A 23,672-nucleotide genomic window follows, 5' to 3' on the forward strand; every position below is an offset into this window, starting at 1 on the left:
CGATTTGGAGGAGCACCGCCCTAGAGTGAAGTCTAGGTTGCCCGGAAGGTATAAATGACCATAACTTCCACACTGGTTGCAATTATTCGTTTTATACGATGGAAAAGCTGTCGTATTTATATCGCTTTTTATGCTTCTGGCGTTGACTTCTTAGGCCCTAACTATACCATCTGGTGGAACAACGCCCTAGGGTAAAGCCCAGATTGCGCTGAACGTAGAGATGACCATAACTTTCACGCTGGTAGCAATTTTTCGTTTTATACGATGGAAAATCTGTTTTATTTATTTTGTATTTTATGCTTCAGGGGTTGACTTCTAAGGCCCTAACTATTCCATCTGGTGGAGCAACGCCCTAGAGTGCAGCCTAGGTTGCCCGGAACGTAGAAATGACCATAACTTTTACACTGGTAGCAATTATTCGTTTTATACAATGGAAAAACTGTTCTATTTATTTTGTATTTAATGCTTCGGGCGTTGTCTTCTAAGGCCCTAACTGTTTGATCTGGTGGAGCAACGCCCTGGAGTGAAGCCTAGGTTACCTGGAACGTAGAAATGACCATCACTTTCACACGGGTTGCAATTGTTCCTGTTATAGGATGGAAAGACTGTTGTATTGTTATTGTACTTTATACTTCAGGCGTTGACATCTGAAGCCGTCGCTATTCGATGTGGTGGAAGAACGCCGTAGAGTGAAGCCTAGGTTGCCCGGAACGTAGAAATGACCATTACTTTCACACTGTTTGCAATTATCCCTTTTATACGATGGAACAGCTGTTGTATTTATGTCGTATTTTATGCTTCTGGCGTTGACTTCTAAGTACCTAACTATTCTATCTGGTGGAGCAACGCCCTAGAGTGCAGCCTAGGTTGCCCGGAACGTAGAAATGACCATAACTTTTACACTGGTAGCAATTATTCGTTTTATACAATGGAAAAACTGTTCTATTTATTTTGTATTTTATGCTTCGGGCGTTGACCTCTTAGGCCCTAACATTTCGATCTTGTGGAACAACGCCCTAGAGTGAAGCCTAGGTTGCCTGGAACGTAGAAATGACCATAACTTTCACACTGGTATCAATTATTCGTTTTATACAATGGAAAAACTGTTCTATTTATTTTGTGTTTAATGCTTCTGGCGTTGACTTCTTAGGCCGTAACTATTCGATCTGGTGGAGCAACGCCCTGGAGTGAAACCTGGGTTGCCCGGAACGTAGAAATGACCACTACTATCACACTGGTTGCAAATTATTCCTGCTATACGATGGAAAAACTGTTGTATTTTTATTGTATTCTATGCTTCTGGCGTTTAATTCTAAGTCGCTAGATATTTGATCAGGTGGAGCAACGACCTAGTGTGAAGCCTAGGTTGCCCGGAATGTAGAAATGACAATTACTTTCACACTGTTTGCTATTAGTCATTTTGTACGATGGAAAAGCTGTTGTATTTATATTGTATTTTATGCCTCTCGCGTTGACTTCTAAGGCCGTAGCTATTCGATCTGTTGGAGCAACGCCCTAGAGTGAAGCCTAGGTTGGCCGGAATGTAGAAATGTCCATAACTTTCACACTGGTTGCAATTATTCGTTTTATACGATTGAACAGCTGTTGTATTTATATTGTATTTTATGCTTCTGGCGTTGACTTCTTAGGCCCTAACTATTCCCTATGGTGGATCAACGCCCTAGAGAGAAACCTACGTTGCCCGGAACGTTGAAATGACCATTACTTTCACACTGTTTGCAAATATACATTATATACGATGGAAAAGCTGTTGTATTTATATTGTAGTTTATGCTTCTGGCGTTGACTTCTAAGGCCCTAACTATTCGATCAGGTGGAGCAACGCCCTAGAGTGAAGCCTAGGTGGCTCGGAATGTAGAAATGACCATAACTTCCACACTGGTTGCAATTATTCGTTTAATACGATGGAAAAGCTGTTGTATTTATATCGTATTTTATGCTTCTGGCGTTGACTTCTTAGGCCCTAACTATTCCATCTGGTGGAACAACGCCCTAGGGTAAAGCCCAGGTTGCGCGGAACGTAGAAATGACCATAACTTTCACACTGGTAGCAATTATTCGTTTTATACGATGGAAAAACTGTTTTATTTATTTCGTATTTTATGCTTCGGGCGTTGACTTCTGAGGCCCTAACTATTCGATCTGGTGGAGCAACGCCCTAGAGTGAAGCCTAGGTTGCCCGGAACGTAGAAATGACCATAACTTTCACACTGGTTGCTATCTTTCGTTTTTTACGATGGAAAGACTGTTATATTTATATTGTATTTTAAGCTTCTGGCGTTGACTTCTAAGGCCCTAACTGATTGATCTGGTGGAGCAGCGCCCTAGAGTGAAGCCTAGATTGCCCGGAACGTTGAAATGACCATAACTTTCACACTCGTTGCTATTATTCGTTTTATACGATGTAAAAGCTGTTTTATTTATATCGTATTTTATGCTTCTGGCGTTGACTTCTTAGGGCCTAGCTATTCGATCTGGTGGAGCAACGGCCTAGGGTGAAGCCTAGGTTGCCCGGAACGTAGAAATGACCATAACTTTCACACAGTTTTTGCAATTATTCATTGTATACGATGGAAAAACTGTTCTATTTATATTGTATTTTATTCTTGTGGCGTTGACTTCTAAGGCCCTAACTAATCGATGTGGTGGAGGAACGCCCTAGAGTGTAGCCTAGGTTGACTGGAACGTGGCAATAACCATCACTTTCACACTGGTTGCAATCATTCCTGTTATACGATGGAAAAGCTTTTGTATCTTTATTGTATTTTATGCTTCTGGCGTTGACTTCTAAGTCTCTAGCTACTCGATTTGTTGGTGGAACGCGCTAGAGCGAAGCCTAGGTTGCCCGCAACGAAGAAATGGCCGTTTCTTTTACACTGCTTGCAATTATTCGTTTTATACGATGGAAAGACTGTTGTATTTTTATTGTATTTTATGCTTCGGGGGTTGACTTCTAAGGCCCTAATTATTCGATATGGTGGTGCCACGTCCCAGGGTGAAGCCTAGGTGTCCCGGAACGTAGAAATGACCATAACGTTCATACTGGTTGGAATTATTCGTTCTATGCAATGGAAAAACTGTTCCATTAATATTGTATTTTATGCTTCTGGCGTTGTCTTCTTAGGCCATAACTATTCGATCTGGTTGAGCAACGCCCTAGATTGAAGCCTAGGTTGCACGGAACGTAGAAATGACCATAACTTTCACACTGGTTGCAATCATTCGTTTTATACGATGGAAAAACTGTTGAATTTATTTTGTATTTTATGCTTCTGGCGTTGACTTCTAAGGCCCTAAGTCTTCGATCTGGTGGAGCAATGCCCCAGAGTTAAGTCTAGGATGCCCGAAACGTCGAAATGATCATTACTTTCACACTGGTTGTTATTATCCGTTTTCCACCATGGAAAAACTGTTGTATTTATATTGTATTTTATGCTTGTGGCGTTGACTTCTTAGGCCATAGCTGCTCGATCTGGTGGAGCAACGCCCTAGTGTGAAGCCTAGGTGGCCCGGAACGTAGAAATGGCCATAACGTTCATACTGGTTGCAATTATTCGTTTTATACAATGGAAAATCTGTTCCATTTATATTGTATTTTATGGTTCTGGCGTTGACTTCATAGGCCCTAACAATTCGATATGGTGGAGCCACGTCCTGGAGTGAAGCCTATGTTGGCGGGAACGTAGAAACGACCATTACTTTCACACTGGTTGCAATTATTCCTGTTATAGGATGGAAAAACTGTTGTACTTTTATTGTATTTTATGTTTCGGGCGTTTACTTCTAAGGCCCTAACTATTCGATATGGTGGAGCCACGTCCTAGGGTGAAGCCTAGGTTGCCCGGTACGTAGAAATGACCATAACGTTCATACTCGTTGCATTTATTCCTGTTACACGATGGACAAACTGTTGTATTTATATTGTATTTTATGCTTCTTGCGTTGACTTCTAAGGCCCTAACATTCCGATCTAGTGGAGCAACGCCATAGAGTGATGCCTAGGTAGCTCGGAACGTAGAAATGACCATCCATTTCACACTGGTTGCAATTACTCCTGTTATACGATGGAAAAACTGTTGTATCTTTATTGTATTTTATGCTTCGGGCGCTTACTTCTTAGGCCCTAACAATTCGATATGGTGGAGCCACGTAATAGGCTGAAGCCTAGGTTGCCCGGCACGTAGAAATGACCATAACTTTCACACTGATTGCTATTATTCGTTTTATACGATGGAAAAACTGTTCTATTTATTTTGTATTTTATGCTTCGGGCGTTGACTTCTAAGGCCACAACTATTCGATCTGGTGGAGCAACACCCTAGAGTGAAGCCTAGGTTGCCCGGAGCGTAGAAATGATCATTACCTTCACAATGTTTGCAATTATTCCTGTCATACGATGGAATGACTGTTGTATTTTTATTGTATTTTTTGCCTCTGGCGTTGAATTCTAAGTCCATAGCCATTCGATCTCGTGGACCAACGCCCTAGAGCGAAGCCAAGGTTGCACGGAACGTAGAAATGACCATCACTTTCACGCTGTTTGCAATTATTCATTTTATACAATGGAAAAACTCTTGTATTTATATTGTATTTTATTCTTCTGGCGTTGACTTCTAAGGCCCTACCCATTCGATCTGGTGGAGCGAAGCTCTACAGTGAAGCCTAGGTTGCCCGGAACGTAGATATGGCAATAAGTTTCACACTGGTTGCTGTTATTAGTTTTACACGATGGAAAGACTGCTGCATTTATTTTGTATTTTATGCTTCTGGCGCTGACTTCTTAGGCCATAACTATTCGATCTGGAGGAGCAACGCCCCAGAGTGAAGCCTAGGTTGCCCGGAACGTAGAAATGACTATTACCTTCACAGTTGAACCAATTATTCATTTTATACGATGGAGAAGTTGTTGTATTTATATTGTACTTTATGCTTCTGGCTTTGACTTCTAACTCCGTATCTATTCGATCTGGTGGAACAACGCCCTAGAGTGGAGCCTAGGTTGCACGGAAGGTAGAAGTAACCATTACTTTCACGCTGCTTGCAATTATTCCTGTTATACGATGGAAAAACTGTTGTATTTTTATTGTATTTTATGCTTCTGGCGTTGACTTTTTAGGCCCTAACTATTCGATCTGGTGGAACAACTCCCTAGAGTGTAGCCTAGGTTGCCGGGAACGTAGAAATGACCATAACTTTCACGCTGGCTGCAATTACTCCGGTTATACGATGGAAAAACTGTTGAATCTTCATTGTATTTTATGCTTCTGGCACTGACTTCTTAGGCCCTAACAAATCGATCTGGTGGAGCCACGTAATAGGCTGAAGCCTAGGTTGCCCGGGACGTAGAAAGGGCCATTACGTTCACATTGGATTCAATTATTCGGTTTATACGATGGAAAAACTGTGGTATTTATATTGCATTTTATGCTTCTGGCGTTGACTTCTAAAGCCCTAACTATTCGATCTGGTGGAGCAACGCCCTAGAGTCAAGCCGAAGTTGCCCGGAACGTAGAAATGAACGGTACTTTCACACTGTTTGCAATTATTCAATTTATACGATGGAAAAGCTGTTGTATTTGTTTTGTACTTTATATTTCTGGCGTTGACTTCTAAGGCCCTATCAATTCGATCTGGTGGAACAACGCCATAGAGTGAAGCCTAGGTTGCTCGGAACGTAGAAATGACCATCCCTTTCACACTGGTTGCAAACACTCCTGTTATACGATAGAAAAAATGTGTATCTTTATTGTATTTTATGCTTCGTGCTTTGACTTCTAAGGCCCTAACTATTCGATCTGGAGGAACAACGACCTAGATTGAAGCCTAGGCTGCCAGGAACGTAGAAGCGACTATCACATTCACACTGGTTGGAATTATTCAACTTATACGATGGCAAAACTGTTGTACCTTTATTGTATTTTATGCTTCGTGCGTTGACTTCTAAGGCCCTAACTATTCGATCTGGAGGAGCAACGCCCTAGAGTTGAGCCTCGGTTGCCCGGAACGTAGAAATGACCATTACCTTCACACTGGTTGCAATTATTCGTTCTATACGATGGAAAAACTGTTCTATTTATTTTGTATTTTATGCTTCTGGCGCTGACTCCTTAGGCCCTAAATATTCGATCTGGTGGAGCAACGCCCTGGAGTGAAGCCTAGGTTGCCCGGAACGTAGAAATGACCATCACTTTCACACTGGATGCAGTTATTCCTGTTATACGATGGAATAGCTGTTGTACCTTTATTGTATTTTATGCTTCAGGCGTTGACTTCAAAGGCCCTAACTATTCGATCTGGTGGAGCAACGTCCTAGAGTGAAGCCTCGGATGATCGGAACGTAGAAATGACCATTACCTTCACAGTGGTTGCAATTATTCCTGTTATACGATGGAAAAGCTGTTGAATTTTTATTGTATTTTATGCTTCTGGCGTTTACTTCTTAGGCCCTAACTCTTCGATCTGGTGGAGCAACGCCCTAGAGTGAAGCCTAGGCTGCCCGGAACGTAGAAATGACCATCACTTTCACACTGGATGCAGTTATTCCTGTTATACGATGGAATAGCTGTTGTACCTTTATTGCATTTTATGCTACAGGCGTTGACTTCAAAGGCCCTAACTATGCGATCTGACGGAGCAACGCCCTGGAGTGAAGCCTAGGCTGCCCGGAACGTAGAAATGACCATTACCTTCACAGTTGATGCAATCATTCGTTCTATGCGATGGAAAAACTGTTGTATCTTTATTGTATTTTATGTTTCTGGCGTTGGCTTCTTAGGCCCCAACTATTCGATCTGGTGGAGCAACGCCCTAGTGTGAAGCCTAGGTGGCCCGGAACGTAGAAATGGCCATAACGTTCATACTGGTTGCAATTATTCGTTTTATACAATGGAAAAACTGTTCCATTTATATTGTATTCTATGCTTCTGGCGCTGACTTCTTAGGCCATAGCTGTTCGATCTGGTGGAGCAACGCCCTAGATTGAAACCTAGGTTGCACGGAACGTAGAAGTGACCATAACTTTCACACTGGTGGCAATCATTCGTTTTATACGATGGAAAAACTGTTGTATTTTTATTATATTTTTTGCTTCTAGCGTTGACTTCCTAGGCCAGAACTATTCGATCTGGTGGAACAACGCCCTAGAATGAAGCCTAGGTTGGCGGGAACGTAGAAATGACCATTACTTTCACGCTGGTTGCAATCATTCCTGTTATACGACGGAAAAACTGTTGTATTTATATTGTATTTTATGCTTCTGGCGTTGACTCCTTAGGCCCTAACTATGCGATCTGATGGAGCAACGCCCTGGAGTGAAGCCTAGGTTGCCCGGAACGTAGAAATGACCATTACCTTCACAGTTGATGCAATCATTCCTTCTATACGATGGAGAAACTGTTGTATTTTTATTGTATTTTATGCTTCTGGCGTTAACTTCTAAGGTCGTAGCAATTCGATGTAGTGGAGCAACGCCCTACAGTGAAGCCCAGGTTCACAGGAACGTAGAAATGACCATTACCTTTACACTGGTTGCAATTACTCGTGTTATACGATGGAAAAACTGTTGTATTTTTATTGTATTTTATGCTTCTGGCGTTGACTTGTAAGTCCCTAGCTATTCGAACTGGGTGAACAACGCCCTAGAGTGAAGCCTAGGCTGCCCGGAACGTAGAAATGACAACTACTTTCACACTGGTTGCAATTAACCGTTCTACACGATGGGAAAACTGTCGTATTTATTTTGTATATTATGCTTCTGACGTTGACTTGTAAGGCCCTAAGTCTTTGATCAGGTGGAGCAATGCGTCAGAGTTAGGTCTAGCATGCCCGAAACGTCGAAATGATCATTACTTTCACACTGGTTGTAATTATTCGGTTTATACGATGGAAAAACTGTGGTATTTATTTTGTAGTTGGTGCTTCTGGCGTTGATTTCTTACGCCCTAACTATTGCATCTGGTGGAGCAACGCCCTAGAGTCAAGCCTAGATTGCCCGGAACGTAGAAATGATCATAACTTTCACACTGGTGGCAATCATTCGTTTTATACGATGGAAAGCTGTTGTATTTTTATTATATTTTATGCTTCTAGCATTGACTTCTTAGGCCCTAACTATACGATCTGGTGGAGCAACGCCCTAGAGTGAAGCCTAGGTTGGCGGGAACGTAGAAAAGACCATTACTTTCATACTGGTTGCAATTATTCCTGTTATACGACGGAAAAACTGTTGTATTTATATTGTATTTTATGCTTCTGACGTTGACTCCTTAGGCCCTAACTATTCGATCTGGTGGAGCAACGCCCTAGGGTGAAGCCTAGGTTGCCCGGAACGTAGAAATGACCCTAACGTTCATACTGGTTGCAATTATTCGTTTAATACAATGGAAAAACTGTTCCATTTATATTGTATTCTATGCTTCTGGCGCTGACTTCTTAGGCCATAGCTGTTCGATCTGGTGGAGCAACGCCCTAGATTGAAGCCTAGGTTGCACGGAACGTAGAAATGACCATAACTTTCACACTGGTGGCAATCATTCGTTTTATACGATGGAAAAACTGTTGTATTTTTATTATATTTTTTGCTTCTAGCGTTGACTTCTTAGGCCAAAACTATTCGATCTGGTGGAGCAACGCCCTAGAGTGAAGCCTAGGTTGGCGGGAACGTAGAAATGACCATTACTTTCACACTGGTTGCAATCATTCCTGTTATACGACGGAAAAACTGTTGTATTTATATTGTATTTTATGCTTCTGGCGTTGACTCCTTAGGCCCTAACTATGCGATCTGATGGAGCAACGCCCTGGAGTGAAGCCTAGGTTGTTCGGAACGTAGAAATGACCATTACCTCCACAGTTGATGCAATAATTCGTTCTATACGATGGAGAAACTGTTGTATTTTTACTGTATTTTATGCTTCTGGCGTTAACTTCTAAGGTCGTAGCAATTCGATGTAGTGGAGCAACGCCCTACAGTGAAGCCCAGGTTGACAGGAACGTAGAAATGACCATTACCTTTACACTGGTTGCAATTACTCGTGTTATACGATGGATAAACTGTTGTATTTTTATTGTATTTTATGCTTCTGGCGTTGACGTCTAAGTCCCTAGCTATTCGAACTGGGTGAACAGCGCCCTAGAGTGAAGCCTAGGCTGCCCGGAACGTAGAAATGACAACTACTTTCACACTGGTTGCAATTAACCGTTCTACACGATGGAAAAACTGTTGTATTTATTTTGTATATTATGCTTCTGTCGTTGGCTTCTAAGGCCCTAACTCTATGATCTGGTGGAGCAACGCCTCAGACTTAAGTCTAGGATGCCCGAATAGTCGAAATGATCATTACTTTCGCACTGGTTGCAATTATTCATGCTATACGATGGAAAAACTGTTGCATTTGTATTGTATTTTCTGCTTCTGGCATCGACTTCTAAGGTCCTAGCTATTCGATCTGGTGGGGCAACGTCCAATAGTGAAGCCTATATTGCCCGGAACGAAGAAATCACCATACCTTTCACACTGGTTGCAATTATTCGTTTTACACAATGGAAAAACTGTTGTATTTATATTGCATTTTAGGCATCTGGCGTTGACTTCTAAGGCCGTGGCCATTCGATGTGGTAGAGCAATGCCCTAAAGTGAGGCCTAGGTTGCCCGGAACGTAGAAATGACCATTACTTTTACACTGGATGCAATTATTCGTTATATACGATGGAAAAACTGTTGTATTTATTTCGTATTTGGTGCTTCTGGCGTTGATTTCTTAGGCCCTACGTATTCGATCTGCTGGAGCAATGCCACATAGTTAGGATTAGGATGCCTGAAACGTAGAAATGGCCATTACTTTCACACTGGCTGCAATTATTCCTGTTATACGATGGAAAAACTGTGATATTTTTATTGTATTTTATGCTTCAGGCGTTGACTTCTTAGGCCCTAACTATTCGATCTGGTGGAACAACGCCCTAGAGTGAAGCCTCGGTTGCCCGGAACGTAGATATGACCATATCTTTAACACTGGTGGCAGTTATACCTGTTATACGATGGAAAATCTGTTGGATTTTTATTGTACTTTATGCTTCTGGCGTTGACTTCTAAGGCCCTAACTATTCGATCTCGTGGAGCAACGCCCTAGAGTGAAGCCTAGGTTTACCGGAACGTAGAAATGACCATTACTTTCACACTGTATGCAAACATACATTATATACGATGGCAAAGCTGTTGTATTTATATTGTATTTTATGCTTCTGGCATTGACTTCAAAGGCCGTAGCTATTCGATGTGGTGGAGTAACGCTCTGGAATGAAGCCTAGGCTGCCCGGAACGTAGAAAGGACCATAACTTTCACACTGGGTGCAATTATTCCAGTTATACGATGTAAAAACTGTTGTATTTTTATTGTATTTTATGCTTCAGCCGTTGACTTCATAGGCCCTAACTATTCGATCTGGTGGAACAACGCCCTAGAGTGAAGGCTAGGTTGCCCGGAAAGTAGAAGTGACCATCGCTTTCACACTGGTTGCAATTATTCGTTTTATACGAAGGAAAGACTGTAGCATTTTTATTGTATTTTATGCTTCAGGCGTTGACTTCTAAGGCCGTAGCTATTCGATGTGGTGGAGCAACAGCCCAGAGTGAAGCCTAGGTTGCTCGGAACGTAGAAATGACCATCACTTTCAAACTGGTTGCTATTATTCCTGCTATACGATGGAAAATCTGTTGATTTTTTATTGTATTTTATGCTTCGGGCTTTGACTTCTAAGGTCCTAGCTATTCGATTTGGTGGGGCGACGTCCAAGAGTGCAGCCTAGGTTGCCCGGAACGTAGATATGACCATATCTTTCACACTGGTTGCAATTACTCCTTTTACACGATGGAAAAACTGTTGTATTTTTATCGTATTTTATGCTTCTGGCGTTGACTTCTAAGGCCGTAGCTATTCGATGTGGTGGAACAACAGCCTAGAGTGAAGCCTAGTTTGAGCGGAACGTTGAAATGACCATCACTTTCAAACTGGTTGCAATTATTCGTTTCATACAATGGAAAGACTGTTGTATTTATATTGTATTTCATGCTTCTGGCGTTGGCTTCTAAGGCCGTGGCTATTCGATGTGGTGGAGCAATGCCCTAGATTGAAGCCTAGGTTGCCCGGAACGTAGAAATGACCATTACTTTCACACTGGTTGCAATTATTCGTTATATACGATGGAAAAACTGATGTATTTATTTTGTATTTGGTGCTTCTGGCGTTGACTTCTTAGGCCTAAACTATTGGAATTGGTGGACCAACGCCATAGAGTGAAGCCTAGGTTGCCCGGAACGTAGAAATGACCATCACTTTCACACTGGTTGCAATTATTCCTGTTATACGATGGAAAAACTCTTGTATATTTATTGTATTTTATGCTTCGGTCGTTGACTTCTATGGCCCTACCTATTCGATCTGCTGGAGCATCACCATACAGTGAAGCCTAGGTTGCCCGGAACGTAGATATGACCATAACCTTCACACAGGTTGCAATTATTCGTTTTATAAGATGGGAAGACTGTTATATTTATTTTGTAGTTTATGCATCTGTCGTTGACTTCTAAGGCCCTAACTCTTCGATCTGGTGGAGCAACGCCTCAGAGTTAAGTCTAGGATGCCAGAAACGTCGAAATGATCAATACTTTCGCACTGGTTGCAATTATTCATGCTATACGATGGAAAAACTGTTGCATTTGTATTGTATTTTCTGCTTCTGGCTTCGAGTTCTAAGGTCCTAGCTGTTGGATCTGGTGGGGCAACGTCCAATAGTGAAGCCTATGTTGCCCGGAACGTAGAAATCACCATAACTTTCACACTGGTTGCAATTATTCGTTTTATACAATGGAAAAACTGTTGTATTATTATTGTATTTTATGCTTCTGGCGTTGACCTTTAACTCGCTAGCTATTCGATCTGGTGGAGCAACACCCTAGAGTGAAGCCTAGGTTGCCCGGAACGTAGAAATGACCATATCTTTCACACTGGTGGCAATTATTCCTGATATACGATTGAAAAACTGTTGTATTTATATTGTACTTTATGCTTCTGGCGTTGACTTCTTATGCCCTAACCATTCGATCTGGTGAAACAACGCCCTAGAGTGAAGCCTTGTTTGCCCGGAACGTAGAAATGACCATAACTTTCACACTGGTTGCAATTATTCGTTTTGTACAATGGATAAGCTGTTGTATTAACATTGTATTTTATGCTTCTGGCGGTGACTTCTAAGGCCCTACATATTCGATCTGGTGGAGCAATGTCTCAGAGTTAAGATTAGGATGCCTGAAACGTAGAAATGGCCAGTACTTTCACACTGGGTGCAATTATTCCAGTTATACGACGGAAAAACTGTGGTATGTTTATTGTATTTTATGCTTCAGGCGTTGACTTCTTAGGCCCTAACTATTCGATCTGATGGAACAACGCCCTAGAGTGAAGCCTCGGTTGCCCGGAACGTAGATATGACCATATCTTTAACACTGGTGGCAGTTATACCTGTTATACGATGGAAAATCTGTTGGATTTTTATTGTGCTTTATGCTCCTGGCGTTGACTTCTAAGGCCCTAACTATTCGATCTCGTGGAGCAACGCCCTAGAGTGAAGCCTAGGTTTACCGGAACGTGGAAATGACCATTACATTCACACTGTTTGCAAACATACATTATATACGATGGCAAAGCTGTTGTATTTATATTGTATTTTATGCTTCTGGCGTTGACTTCAAAGGCCGTAGCTATTCGATGTGGTGGAGCAACAGCCTAGAGTGAAGCCTAGTTTTCCCGGAACGTAGAAATGACCATTACTTTCACACTGGTTGCAATTATTCCTGTTATACGATGGAAAAACTCTTGTATATTCATTGTATTTTCTGCTTCGGGCGTTGACTTCTATGGCCCTACCTATTCGATCTGCTGGAGCATCACCATACAGTGAAGCCTAGGTTGCCCGGAACGTAGATATGACCATAACCTTCACACAGGTTGCAATTATTCGTTTTATACAATGGAAAAACTGTTGTATTATTATTGTATTTTATGCTTCTGGCGTTGACCTCTAACCCGCTAGCTATTCGATCTGGTGGAGCAACACCCTAGAGCGAAGCCTAGGTTGCGCGGAACGTAGAAATGACCATTACTTTCACACTGGCTGCAATTATTCCTGTTATACGATGGAAAAACTGTTGTATTATTATAGTATTTTACGCTTCTGGCGTTGAACTCTAAGACTCTAGCTATTCGTTTTGGTGGAGCAACACCCTAGAGCGAAGCCTAGGTTGCGCGGAACGTAGAAATGACCATTACTTTCACAGTGGTTCCAATTATTCCTATTATACGATGGAAAAACTGTTGCATTTATTTTCTATTTTATGCTTCTGGCGTTGACTTCTTAGGCCCTAACTATTCGATCTGGCGGAACCACGCCCTAGAGTGAAGCCTCGGTTGCCCGGAACGTAGATATGACCATATCTTTAACACTGGTGGCAGTTATACCTGTTATACGATGGAAAATCTGTTGGATTTTTATTGTACTTTATGCTCCTGGCGTTGACTTCTAAGGCCCTAACTATTCGATCTCGTGGAGCAACGCCCTAGAGTGAAGCCTAGGTTTACCGGAACGTAGAAATGACCATTACATTCACACTGTTTGCAAACATACATTATATACGATGGCAAAGCTGTTGTATTTATATTGTATTTTATGCTTCTGGCGTTGACTTCTTATGCCCTAACCATTCGATCTGTTGAAACAACGCCCTAGAGTGAAGCCTGGTTTGCCCGGAACGTAGAAATGACCATCACTTTCACACTGGTTGCAATTACTCCGGCTATACGATGGACAAACTGTTGGATTTTTATTGTACTTTAAGATTCTGGCGTTGACTTATAAGGTCCTAGGTACTCTATCTCGTTGGGCAACGTCCAAGAGTGAAGCGTATGTTGCCCGAACCGTAGAAATGACCAATACTTTCACACTGGTTGCAATTATTCTTTTTATACGATGGAAAAACTGTTGTACTTTTATTGTATTTTATGCTGCTGGCGTTGATTTCTTACGCCCTAACTATTGGATCTGGTGGACTAACGCCGTAGAGTGAAGCCTAGGTTGGCAGGAACTTAGAAATGAACATCGCTTTCACACTGGGTGCAATTATTCCTGTTATACGATGGAAAAACTGTTGTATTTATATTGTATTTTATGCTTCTGGCGTTGTCTTTTAAGGCCCTAACTATTCGATCCAGTGGAGGAACGCCCTAGGGTGAAGCCCAGATTGCCCGGCCTTAGAAGTCAACGCGCGAAACATAAAACATAAAATAAACAGAACAGTTTTTCCGTTGTATAAATCGAATAATTGCTACCAGTGTGAAAGTTATGGTCATTTCTACGTTCCGGGCAACCTAGGCTTCACCCTAGTGCGTTCTTCCACCAGATCGAATAGTTAAGGCCTAGGAAGTGAACGCCAGAAGCATAAAATGCAATATAAATACAACAGTTTTTCCATCGTATAAAACGGATAGTTGCATCCAGTATGAAAGTAATGGTGATTTCTACTTCCCGGGCAACCTAGGATTCACCCTAGGGCGGTGCTCCACCAGATCGAATAGTTAGGGCCCAAGAAGTCAACGACAGAAGCATAAAATACAATATAAATGCAACAGCTTTTCCATCGCATAAAATGAATAATTGCAAAGAGTGTGAAAGTAATGGTCATTTCTACGTTCCGGGCAACCTAGATTTCACTCTAGGGCGTTGCTCCACCAGATCGAATAGTTAAGGCCTAGGAAGTGAACGCCAGAAGCATAAAATGCAATATAAATACAACAGTTTTTCCATCGTATAAAACGGATAGTTGCATCCAGTATGAAAGTAATGGTGATTTCTACTTTCCGGGCAACCTAGGCTACACCCTAGGACGATGCTCCACCAGATCGAATAGTTAGGGCCTAAGAAGTGCACGCCAGAAGCATAAAATACAATATAAATACAACAGTTTTTCCATCGTATAAAACGAATAATTGCAGCCAGTGTGAAAGTAATGGTGATTTCTACTTCCCGGGCAACCTAGGATTCACCCTAGGGCGTTGCTCCACCAGATCGAATAGTTAGGGCCCAAGAAGTCAACGCCAGAAGCATAAAATACAATATAAATGCAACAGCTTTTCCATCGCATAAAATGAATAATTGCAAAGAGTGTGAAAGTAATGGTCATTTCTACGTTCCGGGCAACCTAGGCTTCACTCTAGGGCGTTGCCCCAACAGATCGAATACTTAGTGCCTTAGAAGTCAACGTCAGAAGCATAAAGTACAATATAAATACAACAGTTTTTCCATCGTATAACAGGAATAATTGCAACCAGTTTGAAAGTTATGGTCATTTCAACTTTCCGGGCAATCTAGGCTTCACCCTAGGGCGTTGTTCCACCCGATCGAATAGTTAGGGACCAAGAAGTGAACGCCAGAAGCATAAAATACAATATAAATACAACAGTTTTTCCATCGCATATAACGAATAATTGCAACCACTATGAAAGTTATGGTCATTTCTACTTTCCGTTCAACGTAGGCTTCACCCTAGGGCGATGCTCCACCAGATCGAATTGTTAGGGCCTTAGAAGTCAACGGGCGAAACATAAAACACAAAATAAATAGAACAGTTTTTCCATCGTATAAATCGAATAATTGCTACCAGTGTGAAAGTTATGGTCATTTCTACGGTCCGGGCAACCTAGGCTTCACTCTAGGGCGTTGCTCCACCAGATCGAGTAGTTAGTGCCTTAGAAGTCAACGCCCGAAACATAAAAAACAAAATTAATAGAACAGTTTTTCCATTGTATAAATCGAATAATTGCTACAACTGTGAAAGTTATGGTCATCTCTACGTTCCGGGAAACCTAGGCTTCACCCTAGGGCGATGTTCCACCAGATCGAATAGTTAGGGCCTAAGAAGTGAGCGCAAGAAGCATAAAATACAATATAAATACAACAGCTTTTCCATCGTATGAAACGTATAATTGCAACGAGTATGAAAGTTATGGTCAATTCTACTTTCTGGGCACCCTAGGCTTCACTCTAGGGCGTTGCTCCACCATATCGAATACTTAGTGCCTTAGAAGTCAACGTCAGAAGCATAAAATAAAATATAAATACAACAGTTTTTCCATCGTATAACAGGAATAATTGCAACCAGTTTGAAAGTTATGGTCATTTCTACTTTCCGGGCAATCTAGGCTTCAACCTAGGGCGTTGTTCCACCCGATCGAATAGTTAGGGCCTAAGAAGTGAACGCCAGAAGAATAAAATACAATATAAATACAACAGTTTTTCCATCGTATAAAACGAATAATTGCAACCAGTGTGAAAGTTATGGTCACTTCTACGTTCCGGGCAACCTAGGCTTCACTCTAGGGCCTTGCCCCAACAGATCGAATAGTTGGCGCCTTAGAAGACAACGTCAGAAGCATAAAATACAATATAAATACAACAGTTTTTCCATCGTATAAAACGAATAATTGCAACCAGTATGAAAGTGATGGTCATTTCTACGTTCCGGGCACCCTAGACTTCACTCTAGGGCGTTGCTCCACCATATCGAATACTTAGTGCCTCAGAAGACAACGCCAGAAGCATAAAATACAATATAAATACAACAGTTTTTCCATCGTATAACAGGAATAATTGCAACCAATTTGAAAGTTATTGTCATTTCTACTTTCCGGGCAACCTAGGCTTCACCCTAGGGCGTTGTTCCACCCGATCGAATAGTTAGGGCCTAAGAAGTCAGCGCCAGAATCATAAAATACAATATAAATATAACAGTTTTTCCATCGAATAAAACGAATAATAGCCACCAGTGTGAAGGTTATGGTCATTTCTATGTTCCGGGCAACCTAAGCTTCACTCTAGGGCGTTGCTCCACCAGATCGAACAGTTAGTGCCTTAGAAGTCATCGCCAGAAGCATAAAATACAATATAAATACAACAGTTTTTCCATCGTATAAATCGAATAATTGCTACCAGTGTGAAAGTTATGGTCATTTCTACGGTCCGGGCAACCTAGGCTTCACTCTAGGGCGTTGCTCCACCAGATCGAATAGTTAGGGCCTAAGAAGTCAACGCCAGAAGCATAAAATACAATATAAATGCAACAGCTTTTCCATCGTATAAAATGAATAATTGCAAAGAGTGTGAAAGTAATGGTCATTTCTACGTTCCGGGCAACCTAGGTTTCACTCTAGGGCGTAGCTCCACCAGATCGAATAGTTAGAGCCTTAGAAGTCAACGCCAGAAGAATAAGGTACAATATAAATACAACAGCTTTTCCATCGTATAACAGGAACAATAGCAACCAGTGTGAAAGATATGGTCATTTCTACGTTCCGGGCAACCTAGGCGTCACTCTAAGGCGTTGCTCCACCAGATCGAATAATTAGGGCCCAAGAAGTCAACGCCAGAAGCATAAAATACAATATAAATGCAAAATCTTTTCCATCGTATAAAACGAATAATTGCAAAGAGTGTGAAGGTAATGGTCATTTCTACGTTCCGGGCAACCTAGGCTTCACCCTAGGGCGGTGCTCCACCAGATCGAATAGTTAGGGCCTTAGAAGTCAACGCCAGAAGCATAAAATACAATATAAATGCAACAGCTTTTCCATCGTATAAAATGAATAATTGCAAAGAGTGTGAAAGTAATGGTCATTTCTACGTTCCGGGCAACCTAGTCTTCACTCTAGGGCGTTGCTCCACCAGATCGAATAGTTAGGGCCTAAGAAGTCAACACCAGGAGCATAAAATACAATATAAATACAACAGGTTTTCCATCCTATAATATGAATAATTGCAACCAGTGTGAAAGTGATGGCCATTTCTACGTTTCGGGCAACCTAGACTTCACACTAGGGCGTTGTTCCACCCGATCGAATAGTTAGGGCCTAAGAAGTGAACGCCAGAAGCATAAAATACAATATAAATGCAACAGTTTTTCCGTCCTATAAAACGAATAATTGCAACCACTATGAAAGTTATGGACATTTCTACTATCCGGGCAACCAAGGCTTCACCCTTGGGCGTTGCTCCAACAGATCGAATAGTTAGGCCCGAAGAAGTCAACACCAGAAGCATAAAATACAATATAAATACAACAGGTTTTCCATCCTATAATATGAATAATTGCAACCAGTGTGAAAGTGATGGCCATTTCTACGTTCCGGGAAACCAAGGCTTCACTCTAAGGCGTTGCTCCACCAGACCGAATAGTCAGGGCCTAAGAAGTCAACGCCAGAAGCATAAAATACAATATAAATGCAACAGCTTTTCCATCGTATAAAATGAATAATTTCAAAGAGTGTGAAAGTAATGGTCATTTCTACGTTGCGGGCAACCTAGGTTTCACTCTACGGCGTAGCTCCACCAGATCGAATAGTTAGTGCCTTAGAAGCCAACGCCAGAAGCATAAGGTACAATATAAATACAACAGCTTTTCCATCGTATAACAGGAACAATAGCAACCAGTGTGAAAGATATGGTCATTTCTACGTTCCGGGCAACCTAGGCGTCACTCTAAGGCGTTGCTCCACCAGATCGAATAGCTAGGGCCCAAGAAGTCAACGCCAGAAGCATAAAATACAATATAAATGCAACAGCTTTTCCATCGTATAAAATGAATAATTGCAAAGAGTGTGAAAGTAATGGTCATTTCTACGTTCCAGGCAACCTAGGTTTCACTCTAGGGCTTTGTTCCACCAGATCGAATAGTTAGTGCGTTAGAAGTCAACGTCAGAAGCATAAAATACAATATAAATACAACAGTTTTTCCATCGTATAAAACGAATAATTGCAGCCAGTGTGAAAGTAATGGTGATTTCTACTTCCCGGGCAACCTAGGATTCACCCTAGGGCGTTGCTCCACCAGATCGAATAGTTAGGGCCCAAGAAGTCAACGCCAGAAGCATAAAATACAATATAAATGCAACAGCTTTTCCATCGCATAAAATGAATAATTGCAAAGAGTGTGAAAGTAATGGTCATTTCTACGTTCCGGGCAACCTAGGCTTCACTCTAGGGCGTTGCCCCAACAGATCGAATACTTAGTGCCTTAGAAGTCAACGTCAGAAGCATAAAGTACAATATAAATACAACAGTTTTTCCATCGTATAACAGGAATAATTGCAACCAGTTTGAAAGTTATGGTCATTTCAACTTTCCGGGCAATCTAGGCTTCACCCTAGGGCGTTGTTCCACCCGATCGAATAGTTAGGGACCAAGAAGTGAACGCCAGAAGCATAAAATACAATATAAATACAACAGTTTTTCCATCGCATATAACGAATAATTGCAACCACTATGAAAGTTATGGTCATTTCTACTTTCCGTTCAACCTAGGCTTCACCCTAGGGCGATGCTCCACCAGATCGAATTGTTAGGGCCTTAGAAGTCAACGGGCGAAACATAAAACACAAAATAAATAGAACAGTTTTTCCATCGTATAAATCGAATAATTGCTACCAGTGTGAAAGTTATGGTCATTTCTACGGTCCGGGCAACCTAGGCTTCACTCTAGGGCGTTGCTCCACCAGATCGAGTAGTTAGTGCCTTAGAAGTCAACGCCCGAAACATAAAAAACAAAATTAATAGAACAGTTTTTCCATTGTATAAATCGAATAATTGCTACAACTGTGAAAGTTATGGTCATCTCTACGTTCCGGGAAACCTAGGCTTCACCCTAGGGCGATGTTCCACCAGATCGAATAGTTAGGGCCTAAGAAGTGAGCGCAAGAAGCATAAAATACAATATAAATACAACAGCTTTTCCATCGTATGAAACGTATAATTGCAACGAGTATGAAAGTTATGGTCAATTCTACTTTCCGGGCACCCTAGGCTTCACTCTAGGGCGTTGCTCCACCATATCGAATACTTAGTGCCTTAGAAGTCAACGTCAGAAGCATAAAATAAAATATAAATACAACAGTTTTTCCATCGTATAACAGGAATAATTGCAACCAGTTTGAAAGTTATGGTCATTTCTACTTTCCGGGCAATCTAGGCTTCAACCTAGGGCGTTGTTCCACCCGATCGAATAGTTAGGGCCTAAGAAGTGAACGCCAGAAGAATAAAATACAATATAAATACAACAGTTTTTCCATCGTATAAAACGAATAATTGCAACCAGTGTGAAAGTTATGGTCACTTCTACGTTCCGGGCAACCTAGGCTTCACTCTAGGGCCTTGCCCCAACAGATCGAATAGTTGGCGCCTTAGAAGACAACGTCAGAAGCATAAAATACAATATAAATACAACAGTTTTTCCATCGTATAAAACGAATAATTGCAACCAGTATGAAAGTGATGGTCATTTCTACGTTCCGGGCACCCTAGACTTCACTCTAGGGCGTTGCTCCACCATATCGAATACTTAGTGCCTCAGAAGACAACGCCAGAAGCATAAAATACAATATAAATACAACAGTTTTTCCATCGTATAACAGGAATAATTGCAACCAATTTGAAAGTTATTGTCATTTCTACTTTCCGGGCAACCTAGGCTTCACCCTAGGGCGTTGTTCCACCCGATCGAATAGTTAGGGCCTAAGAAGTCAGCGCCAGAATCATAAAATACAATATAAATATAACAGTTTTTCCATCGAATAAAACGAATAATAGCCACCAGTGTGAAGGTTATGGTCATTTCTATGTTCCGGGCAACCTAAGCTTCACTCTAGGGCGTTGCTCCACCAGATCGAACAGTTAGTGCCTTAGAAGTCATCGCCAGAAGCATAAAATACAATATAAATACAACAGTTTTTCCATCGTATAAATCGAATAATTGCTACCAGTGTGAAAGTTATGGTCATTTCTACGGTCCGGGCAACCTAGGCTTCACTCTAGGGCGTTGCTCCACCAGATCGAATAGTTAGGGCCTAAGAAGTCAACGCCAGAAGCATAAAATACAATATAAATGCAACAGCTTTTCCATCGTATAAAATGAATAATTGCAAAGAGTGTGAAAGTAATGGTCATTTCTACGTTCCGGGCAACCTAGGTTTCACTCTAGGGCGTAGCTCCACCAGATCGAATAGTTAGAGCCTTAGAAGTCAACGCCAGAAGAATAAGGTACAATATAAATACAACAGCTTTTCCATCGTATAACAGGAACAATAGCAACCAGTGTGAAAGATATGGTCATTTCTACGTTCCGGGCAACCTAGGCGTCACTCTAAGGCGTTGCTCCACCAGATCGAATAATTAGGGCCCAAGAAGTCAACGCCAGAAGCATAAAATACAATATAAATGCAAAATCTTTTCCATCGTATAAAACGAATAATTGCAAAGAGTGTGAAGGTAATGGTCATTTCTACGTTCCGGGCAACCTAGGCTTCACCCTAGGGCGGTGCTCCACCAGATCGAATAGTTAGGGCCTTAGAAGTCAACGCCAGAAGCATAAAATACAATATAAATGCAACAGCTTTTCCATCGTATAAAATGAATAATTGCAAAGAGTGTGAAAGTAATGGTCATTTCTACGTTCCGGGCAACCTAGTCTTCACTCTAGGGCGTTGCTCCACCAGATCGAATAGTTAGGGCCTAAGAAGTCAACACCAGGAGCATAAAATACAATATAAATACAACAGGTTTTCCATCCTATAATATGAATAATTGCAACCAGTGTGAAAGTGATGGCCATTTCTACGTTTCGGGCAACCTAAACTTCACACTAGGGCGTTGTTCCACCCGATCGAATAGTTAGGGCCTAAGAAGTGAACGCCAGAAGCATAAAATACAATATAAATGCAACAGTTTTTCCGTCCTATAAAACGAATAATTGCAACCACTATGAAAGTTATGGACATTTCTACTATCCGGGCAACCAAGGCTTCACCCTTGGGCGTTGCTCCAACAGATCGAATAGTTAGGCCCGAAGAAGTCAACACCAGAAGCATAAAATACAATATAAATACAACAGGTTTTCCATCCTATAATATGAATAATTGCAACCAGTGTGAAAGTGATGGCCATTTCTACGTTCCGGGAAACCAAGGCTTCACTCTAAGGCGTTGCTCCACCAGACCGAATAGTCAGGGCCTAAGAAGTCAACGCCAGAAGCATAAAATACAATATAAATGCAACAGCTTTTCCATCGTATAAAATGAATAATTTCAAAGAGTGTGAAAGTAATGGTCATTTCTACGTTGCGGGCAACCTAGGTTTCACTCTACGGCGTAGCTCCACCAGATCGAATAGTTAGTGCCTTAGAAGCCAACGCCAGAAGCATAAGGTACAATATAAATACAACAGCTTTTCCATCGTATAACAGGAACAATAGCAACCAGTGTGAAAGATATGGTCATTTCTACGTTCCGGGCAACCTAGGCGTCACTCTAAGGCGTTGCTCCACCAGATCGAATAGCTAGGGCCCAAGAAGTCAACGCCAGAAGCATAAAATACAATATAAATGCAACAGCTTTTCCATCGTATAAAATGAATAATTGCAAAGAGTGTGAAAGTAATGGTCATTTCTACGTTCCAGGCAACCTAGGTTTCACTCTAGGGCTTTGTTCCACCAGATCGAATAGTTAGTGCGTTAGAAGTCAACGTCAGAAGCATAAAATACAGTATAAATACAACAGTTTTTCCATCGTATAAAACGAATAATTGCAACCAGTATGAAAGTTATGGACATTTCTACTTTCCGGCAACCTAGGCTTCACCCTAGGGCGATGCTGCGCCAGATCGAATTGTTAGGGCCTTAGAAGTCAACGGGCGAAACATAAAACACAAAATAAATACAACAGTTTTTCCATCGTATAAAACGGATAATTGCAACCACTATGAAAGTTCTGGTCATTTCTACTATCCGGGCAACGAAGGCTTCACCCTAGGGCGTTGCTCCACCAGATCGAATAGTTAGGGCCTAAGAAGTCAACGCCAGAAGCATAAAATACAATATAAATGCAACAGCTTTTCCATCGTATAAAATGAATAATTGCAAAGAGTGTGAAAGTAATGGTCATTTCTACGTTCCGGGCAACCTAGGTTTCACTCTAGGGCGTAGCTCCACCAGATCGAATAGTTAGTGCCTTAGAAGCCAACGCCAGAAGCATAAGGTACAATATAAATACAACAGCTTTTCCATCGTATAACAGGAACAATAGCAACCAGTGTGAAAGATATGGTCATTTCTTCGTTCCGGGCAACCTAGGCGTCACTCTAAGGCGTTGCTCCACCAGATCGAATAGCTAGGGCCCAAGAAGTCAACGCCAGAAGCATAAAATACAATATAAATGCAACAGCTTTTCCATCGTATAAAATGAATAATTGCAAAGAGTGTGAAAGTAATGGTCATTTCTACGTTCCGGGCAACCTAGGTTTCACTCTAGGGCGTTGTTCCACCAGATCGAATAGTTAGTGCGTTAGAAGTCAACGTCAGAAGCATAAAATACAGTATAAATACAACAGTTTTTCCTTCGTATAACAGGAATAATTGTAACCAGTTTGAAAGTGAAGGTCATTTCTGCGTTCCGGGCAACCTAGGCTTCACTCTAGGGCGTTGCTCCACCAGATCGAATAGTTAGGGCCTAAGAAGTCAACACCAGAATCATAAAATACAATATAAATACAACAGCTTTTCC

The sequence above is a fragment of the Calliopsis andreniformis genome, unplaced genomic scaffold (genome assembly GCF_051401765.1).
Source record: "Calliopsis andreniformis isolate RMS-2024a unplaced genomic scaffold, iyCalAndr_principal scaffold0051, whole genome shotgun sequence".
NCBI lineage: Eukaryota > Metazoa > Arthropoda > Insecta > Hymenoptera > Andrenidae > Calliopsis > Calliopsis andreniformis.